We start from the raw sequence: 9,531 nt of genomic DNA, 5'->3' as shown, positions 1-9,531 counted from the left end.
AGTCCTGAATCAACACCAGAATACAGCTTCTACTTATGTGCAGAGCACTAACCAACTAAGGGTGGATCTCCTAGCTTATCTTTCCAAGAACCATCCATTTGATTCATCCTTCTTTGATGCCTACCATCGACGATCTGTTTTAGGTCCCTCTGTTCCTAGCTTATTGTACTATCAACAAATGGCCTATCGCTATGATGCTTATTTTTCCCTTTATAAATCTAATTCAGCAGCTATCTTACCTCTCTTTTTCCAACTTCAGGGTTTTCCTCAAATTCCAATATTTACCTATTGTTCTTTTATTGAAGATCGCGTCTTTTCCCCTTCTCCACCATGTCCTTATCCATCTATCCATATACCTTCTACTTTTCTTGCTTATCAATTGACACCTTTCCTAACTGATTCACTTAAATTTTCAGCCACTCCTTCTTTAGCTTATTCCTCATTTTATGATTTTGCCTACCCATCTCTTCATCCTCTTTTACTTATTCCACTTCCATCTCCTGCCACTTCTATTTCTCAACCCCCTTAGTTGGTTAGTGGGTACGAAGGATTTGATTAGTAGATTCCGAGATGAAGAGGATGGAGCTCAACTGATTCTCTCATGGGACCACAAACTAATTGGCCATTAATTCCAGGGGACTGGACAACTGCTAGTCAAGAATACCAAAATTACCTCCATTTTTCTCAACAATATTTACAATCTCTAGATCCTTCAGTGAGATTGACAGCCCATTTTGCTTGGTACTTAGCATATATGCATAGGCATTCCCATAACGATCAAAAGGCCATTCCAAAGCTTTGTATAAATGCCAATGTGAATGTTGATTGCCAACAGTTGGATGTCCTATATTTTCATGCCCTTTGTCTACCTAGAAGATACTTTGTTTCGCTAGTACGGATGTTCTGCCTTCAATTCTTTCAAAATCCTCCAAAATCTTTTGTAGATGAGTCTTTATCCCTAGATTTCTTTCATAATCATCAAGCCTTCAAGAGGGATCATCTTCATTGATACCCCTGGATGTATCTGTTATGCTTCTTAATGGACATCTTTTGGGAGGTGCCATTCAGATGGTTGTGTTTGTGTGTGTGTTGTATTAATTTTTATGTGATGCGTTTGTGTTGGTTGAGTAATTTGTTCAAGAACTCTCTTTTCAACTATTGATGGTGATGGTGGATGGCAAGCCTACGATGGAGAGTTGAAGAACCTCTTATATCCTTTACAAATTTGTTATGACTTTCTATTGTTTATCAGATGTGTTAATGAATAACAGAGTTTTCCTTTAGTAGTATTTGTTTCTAGAGATACAGGTGATAAGTTGGGGTCGTGGTGGAGTGATTGTTGACGATACTAAAAAAAGAAAATCAAATTGATCTCTTTAGTGAACTTATATTCTTCTTTTCCTTAGGTCGCGAGGACGTTTCCTTTCTAAGTGTGGGGATATATTGAGAGTGGAAAAAGACTGAATGTTTGACTAATTTTTGTTGTTTTTGAGGTCTGAATGATTGATTTTGGATGGAGTTATAGTGATGTATGGTTGTTAATGGAAGTGTTTGAGAGTGTTTTGGATGATATTGTTTATGTTTTGGAAGTTCGTAATGATTTTTAGTGAAAATACGAGGCTCTGTGATGTTCTGATAGGTTCTATTAAGGTTCTGATTGGTTCTGATGCCTTTTGTATAACTTCTATTTTGTTCCGATTTTCTTTTGTATGAAGCATGGATTGATGATTGATGAAGGTTGAAATCTTTTGGAAGCTTATTGAATAGTTTTTGATAGTTTGGAATGGTTTTAGTATGATTTATGAGGTTCTGATGTTCTATGATGACCTTCTGTAACCCTCTGTAAACCTTCTATAGAGCCTCTGTCTTTGTCTCTGCTCTGTTTCTGTTATGTTTCTGTTCTGTAGATCTTCTGTAAGTGTTATGTGGAATGTATGTGTGGCTTTGGGAAAGTTTTCTAACTTTTGGAAAGGATGAATCTAAGTTCAAAAGAGCTAAAACAAATGGAAGAAGCATCTGTTGAAGATTGAAGAGAAGACCGGAGTGACCGTGACAGTAGTGAGCTATAAAGAGACACTGTAGTGGCTCTGGTGCCTCTTCGCTTCAGACATACCTCTTGGGAGGTGCATCCACGACCTAAGAAGGATTATTTGAGTCATTCTTGAGTATTATAGTGAGGAGATGATATACTATTGAGAGAGAGAGAGAGAGAGAGAGAGAGAGAGAGAGAGAGAGAGAGATATATATATATATATATATATATATATATAGCCAATTCTATCAAAACAATGTATCTTTCTATGAGAGATTGAGAGAGAAAACTATGAAGACATTGAAGATGAATACTATGTGATCGATTTCCTTTCAAAAATGGTGTATTATTTTATATTCATTGTTCTATTGATGGATTCTGTGAAGATGTTGAAGATTATGGTTGATTCTATCAAATCCGTGGGAGATATCTACTATGATGTTGCGTGCAGATTTGCTATTTTCTTTGTTTTGGTCATCAAAAGAATGAAATAAAAGCTTGTTGATGCTACAATATAGATTTTCTTGCAGTAGAATCCCCTTTTCCTTGGTGTCTCTCTCTTGGGGCCCCATTTATGGAATTGAAAGGTCCTTGCATTGGATATGATCCTTGGTGTTGGAGGGATTTATGGACCTTTTGGAGGGATTTATGGAAGTAAAAGGTCCTTGCGTTGTATATAATCCCTGGTGTTGGAGGGATTTATGGACCTTTGGAGGGATTTATGTCTTTAAAATTGAAGATAAAGTTAGACAGATCCCTGTGTGGAGAGAGGCGGGTGGACGGATCCGGCTTTGAAATTGAAGATAAAGTTGGATAGATTAGTTGTTTGCCCCTCCGTGGCTACCTTCTCCAGCGCTGTTCTAAATGAGCTTCTTCATTCACTTTTTGATTGGGGCTATTGCGTCCACGCCTTGCTTTGTTGTGCTTGCATGGTGACATGTTGCATAAGATGGGGAGTACATTGCATGGATAATGGGGTCTCTGGAGTTGGTGGTGGGAGCCTTTGTTTGTACCTGGAAAGAAAAGAAGGTGCACTACTTGGGGGTGTGTCTGCCTTACCATGGAGTGCGTGGTGCTGGTGCTTGTGAGACTGGGAGATGGGTACAACCTTGGGCAAGCCCTCAGTGTTGCCCACACTTGAGAACCCAGTTTGTGCGTAGGGAAGGTGCGGTGCATGGGGCATAGGGTGACATGTCTAACCATGAGTGAGTTTTACATTGTTTGGTGTGTCCTGCCCTTGATGTGCCCTAAGCGTGAAGTGGGGAATCAAAATGACGTAGGGGTTTAGAGACGGAGCTAGCCGAGTGAGGCCACTGGATGCACCTAACTTGAGAACCCCTAGGTGCAGTGACTGTGATTGATGTGCAGGTTGCGGTGTTTGTATTTTTCTTCTTTTTTCTATTAAAAAAAACCCAAGTTTTATAGTCATGTGACAGAAGTTAGTCTTCTCATCAGAGTGAGGTAGAGAAGGGGGACTTAATAGATTTATTAAGGAATCAATAGGTTTGGAGATACCCTTTGAGGTTTAGTAGACTTGAAGGGTGGTGATGGACAGGAATGGATGATTGCAGCAGGTAAAGTGGCTATCATTCATGTCCTCTAGAAGAGCTAAGCAAAATGAAGGCAATAGAGCAGCTCGTATAATTAGTCGAGCCATTGCATAACTATCTATAGCGTTAGGATTAAAATGGAGTACTGCAAGGCCATGCTCCTGCGGGGTGGGATCATGCTTAAGGAGTATCCTAAGCAATATAAGGTAATTACAAGTGGTAATAAAGGCAAGGTCAGGGCATGAAGAGAATTCATTAGTGAATTGAATTAGGGTATCATACAAGTTCTCTGAAGTGAAGACGAGGGCATCTTCATACGTAGTACAATGAGGGTTATAGATTACATTGAAGTCGTACAAGTTCTCAATCTCCTTTTCTAGTGTTGCTTGTTCCTCCCTTTGTCTTTGCATTCCATGCTCTGCTTCTTCTTTCTCTTTTTTCTATTCTTCTTGCTCTTGTGCTCTCTCTGCTTCCAGCATGGCGAGCTCTTCCATGCTCTCCTGGAGTTTTCTCATTTGTGTTTCGAGCTTCACCTACTGTAGAACTAGGAGTTTGTATTTCCTTTGCATTGTGAACAGCTCTTGGTTCTCTTCCTCTAGTATTTTTTGCTACTATTCTTCGTCGTCTTCCTTGGCTCTTAGTTTTGCTTTTAGTGTGTGGATTTATTTTTGTTGCAAGGCCACTTGGTGGGTCTTCTCTAATTGAAATGCATTTCACATTTCCTTTTTTGTTTCCAGCTTCGCCAACTACTGCTCTCTTCTCCTCCTTTTCCCTTTTCAACTGAGCATAGAGCTCCCTGACATGCTCATCTTGGTCAGTGGGCTGTGGCTCTGTGGTGGTAGTATCTATTCTTGGTTGCTTGGGCTCCTGTTGAGATTGGGTGCATTTGCAGCTATGGGTCTTTCCACTCCTATCGTTGGGTCTTTCCACTCCTGTGGTTGGGGTTCTGGCACTGGAGGTGGGCATAGGGATATGTGTCTTATTGACCAAGAATTGCACCCATGCCATGAGGTTGCTGGCGTCCATTGTGGTTGGGGTGCTTGGTGTTGTTGTGATGGTCAGGATATTGGACAAGAGGATAGATAGGGTCAGATGGAGTGTGGCCTTGCCCTTTCCTTTTGGGATGGGTAGAGGTAAGTCTTCTAATGCTTGGGCACTGGTTTCCGGCTTGCCTGTCCTCTGCCTAGGCAGGCTTATTGTTGCTAGTTCCTCCTGCCTACACTGCTGTTCTATGGACATGTGCACAGCTTGTGCCAAGTCCTCCTCTTCTTTTCTTCTCAACTCCCCCTCCTCTTCAGCAGCTTTTCTTCTCCTCTCTTCCTCGGCTCTTTTTGACTCAAGCTTGGATTTTAGTAGGTCCACTTCCTCTTTCTTCTTCTTCTCTTTCTCCTACTTTTTCTTTGTCATATTCTTTTTAGGCATCTTCGCCTTCCTCTTTTTGGATTGAGTTTCTTGCTCTCTCTCTTCTTCAGTAACCGTCCTCTCACTTGATTATTCTTTGTCGTGACAAGGAGGTGACCTCTCACACATTTCATCTGATCCCTCTTCTCCATCTTGCGCCTCTTTTATCGCCTCTCGGATAAGGGCAGTTAAGACTCCTCCATACCCTATGAATGAGGCCTTGCCTGTTGAGGGCTTCTTCCTGTCGGTTCCCTTCGATACTGGGATTCTCTACTCATCAATACTGTCCTCGTTGATTGATCTATAGTTTTCTTGACATAGTCATTCCAATCCACTTCACGCAGGAATGAGCCGCCACGCTCTCCATCATGGGCATGCTGATCCTATGCATGAGCGCATTGTATCTTAGGCTGGAGGAGAGAGAGTGGATCACCTTGGCTTGTAGCATGACCTCTGCGTTGGGAATGTCTTGCATACTTATACCATCATTCGTTAAGACACTTTTCCTCCTCATCCCGAGCATGGCATAGACATCTCTTTTATGCCTCTTCTCCACTTTTGGTTTCAACCCTAGTGCCTTTTCCACTAAGACCTTGTTGCTGAGTAGCACCTACACCTGCTTGATTCCTTCTTTCCTTGCCAAGGACAGTGTCCCACTCTCCTTATTGGGGTCATACGTCCTCAGGAATTCCACACACTTAGTGTAGTTAGGTTATTGTTCAAACTTTTTGTTATATGTGGTGAGGTTGCACTGGTCCATGATCCTCCTAACGACTTCCTCGCTAGTCACTACCCCTTCGATGTTGTGGATGCTCCTAAACCTGAGCTTGTTGTATGCTGTGGATGCTCCTAAACCTGAGCTTGTTGTATGCTGTCACAGCTCGTAGGGTTGAAAGTCAACACAGGGATTTGGCAAGAGAAGAATGTATGGGGGTTCAAGAGCTTAGACTCCGGAGATGGTAGAGATAAGAGAAGGGTTGAAGGTTTCAAGCCAAGTTCTTGAAGATAAGAGACACCAGGGTGAAGGTAGATTTAGGGAGAGAAGTAGACGGAAGACAAGGGGTTCGAAGAGATTGAAGATGCAGAAGAATACTCCAAAAAATAATTAGAAAATATACAAGAATACTAACAGAGATGAAGCCTATCAGTTTCTTTCAGCATTATGAGAAAATATAACTCTAATAGATAAAAACATGTACAAAATAATACTTTCCTCTATGTGCTCAGATCGCCAATCTGATGCTTTCATTAGCTCCAAAAGGGGGGTTAAATACTAGGACACTTGGCCAAAACTCAGCCACATCAATCCTTCTTCATATCCCACTTTGGAGTGCTGTGCACTGCCTGAAAACAGCAATCACGCATCGCACAATTTCGTCAATCTCTCTTTTTACATAAAATCATCTCAAATTGGCTGAAAGCTACATGCTTTCTTTTACATGTCATCCTAATCTAGAAGTTGTCTATAGTTTTATGGATTTTTTTACAAGAGATAATATCTAGAATATAAAAAATTGACTAAAAACTTGTCTAAAAAAATCTAATATTTTGAACCATGGACATTAACACTAATGCCTAAAGTAGCATTGGCTCTCTAAATCTAAAAGGAAGCCACACTCTAGATTTTTTTACACAGTGTGCGCGTACCGGCACGACATCCACCCCCTCCTAACCTACACATCCTTTGGCATGTGCCAAAGTCTTACCGATTTGCAGTGTCAGAAGAAGTATCTTTTTCCATATCAATATCTTCATCTTCTGCCTCTTCTTCTTCCTTTATGTCTTCATGCTCTTGAATTATATTCAAGTCTTCTAGCTCATGTGTTGAACTTTCTCTTCGTTTGAAGAGCTTGATTCTTTTTCCAGCTATGGGTATCTTCATGCTTGTTCCATCCAATTCAGCCAATGTATATGTGGCATTGTCATGAATGACCTTTACCACATATGGGCCAAACCAACACTTTACAATCTTCCTAAAAGCACTGTATTGATTGTCTAGGCTACTGTCATAGACAAGCATCCAGTCATTTTCTTGAATTGCTCTTGGCTGAAGTCGATGTCACTTATCAAATCTTCTTTTGTTCTTTAGTCTTGCTATCTTTAGCTTCTCAATAGCTACTTGAACATCTTTTGACCTTCTTTCTAGCCGCTATATGTGCAAAGTCGGCAACTCTTCTCTACTGAAGCCTTCCTCCCAAGGTAGAAGACTCCATGTGAGAATAGATTCTTCAATTGGCATAATGCATAATTGGTTGTTGTCCATGCATAAGTTCAGTTGGCATATAGCTAGTCACTGAACTGCGAGTAGTCCGATTAGCCCATAATGCAAAAGGTAGCATTTTAGGCCATTCTTTGATCTTTCCTCAACAAGAATTTGCTAGAGCTTTGAGAATAGGTTGATGACTTCTCTCACTCTTTCCATTGCCTTCAGGGTTGTAGGCCGATGTTAAAGCCAACTTAATACCCAATTGAGCAAAGAAGTTGCATGCCTCATCAGTATCCAACTCTCCTCTATCTGCAGTTACTTTACCCACACAACCATATCTACAAAACACTTCTTCAAGCAAAAAATGACAAATAGCTTGAGTGGATTTGGTTGTTAAGGATTTGCCTTCAACTTGATTGGTTAGATCCTCTCTTGCAAGCACTAAATACTGCATATTCCATATTCCTGTAGGCATGGTTACAAGATCAATAACCCATCTATAACGTATAGACAAGGGATAAGTCGGTTGTAACCCATCTCGATGCTTGACCATAGAATACATCTGGCACACATAACAGGTTTCAACAAAATGTGCTATGTTCCGATACATGTTTTGCCACCAATATTTTTCTTTGACTTTACTAAAGGTTCCCCATATGTCTCTATGTCCTGCCCACAAGCTTTCATGAAATTCCTTCATTATTTGTTGTTGCAACTTTTTGTTACCTACAACTCGGATAGGTGCTCCTTTCTTCTTCTTTGCATGCTTTCATAGATGTCCTTCTTTAAGAAAAAACCATGAGCTTTCCTCTTGATATGCTTGAACTCCTCATCAGTCTAAGTCTCCTTCTTCTTCATTGTGCTCAAATATTGGCCGTTGTTCAGCCAATCTTCTTCAAGGAAATGAACTAGAACTTGAGCAATGCAATGAGCATGTTGGGTTCTAGTTGAACATCCTGTTATTTTCAGCTTTGGACCAGTATATGCAGTAACTGAAAATGTATTTTCAGACAGCCATTGAATGAAATTTAGCAAGTATAGATTCTTCAGCTTCATCTTCTTCCATCAGCTCTTCTTCATTGTCATATCTTGCACGTGATAGCATGTTAGCAACTAGATTCTCCTTTCCTGCAAAACGCTTTAATTTGGGGTTGAGAGATTTAATATATGCAATCCATCTTAGCATAGCAATGTCAGGTGTAGAGCAGTTGGCAATCATGCCCAAGAGTGGAAGACAATCAATTTCTACCACTACAGAATCACCTATAAAGTATTCACGATCATACTTTAATGCTGTTACAACTCCCCACAATTCCCTTTTTACTTGTGCATACCTTCTTTGACGTTCATTGAGAACTTTTGCTCCAAAACAAATTGCATACCTACTACCTTCAAGATCCTCTTGACCAATAGCCCATCCTATCCCAATGGGACTTGTATCCATAGTAAGGATGATGGGTTGACTATTTGAATAATCAGGCCTTTTGAGAGTGGGGGATTGAAATTAACAGCTTCTTTAATTTATGCATAGTGAGAGTATGCTCTTTATTCCAAGAGAATCCTTGGCATTTTCTTAATAATTGATAAAGATTTTCAACAACATGAGCAAAATGTGGTATCCATATGAGATAGAATACACATGCGCCAGTAAATCTTCTCACCTCTGAAACATTTGTGCATTTTTCTTGCATTCTGCTGATGGCATATATCTTGATTGGAGAAGGTTTGTGTCCATAGGGGCCACATAGATGTCCGACCACTAGGACTTCTTCTACTCCAAAAATTGACTTAGCTCCAGAAAGGGTAAGATGTACCTCTTCTAGTCTTGTCAAAATTCTGTCACAATCATGAATATGGTTAACTACAAATGTCCTGCATTCATCTTCGTCAAGCTCCTCATTCTTTTCATTGAATTCACATCCCTTGATAAGTACATCATCAAGAAATGGAAGAGTAAGTTGGGGAATAAAGTCCCTTAAGACTTTGTGCATGGCATTCATCATATGGGCTACGGAGTTTGTTGCACCTTGTGGTAGAGTGCACATGCGGACCAATCCAAGAGGTGTCTTCATTGTGATAATGTCTTGACTTTCTAATGAAAGCTGAAATTGGTCATATCTTGAATATAGGTCATCCATAGAATAAATTTCTCTACCTGCAAAAGCTTCAGCAAACTCATCAACAATTGGACCTGAACCAACATTTTGGACTGTGACACGATTGACAGGCTATAGATCTTGAATGAATCGTAAAGATCCATTTTTCTTAGGCATAGTAAACCATCAGTTTAAGCTGCTGAAGAAGGTTCCAAAATCTTCATTCTGATCTTTTCATTTAGAATT

The sequence above is a fragment of the Lygodium microphyllum genome, chromosome 18 (assembly GCF_053477565.2).
Source record: "Lygodium microphyllum isolate KBCC chromosome 18, Lygodium_microphyllum_v1.1.10, whole genome shotgun sequence".
Lineage (NCBI taxonomy): Eukaryota > Viridiplantae > Streptophyta > Polypodiopsida > Schizaeales > Lygodiaceae > Lygodium > Lygodium microphyllum.
This window is presented reverse-complemented; position numbering follows the sequence as displayed.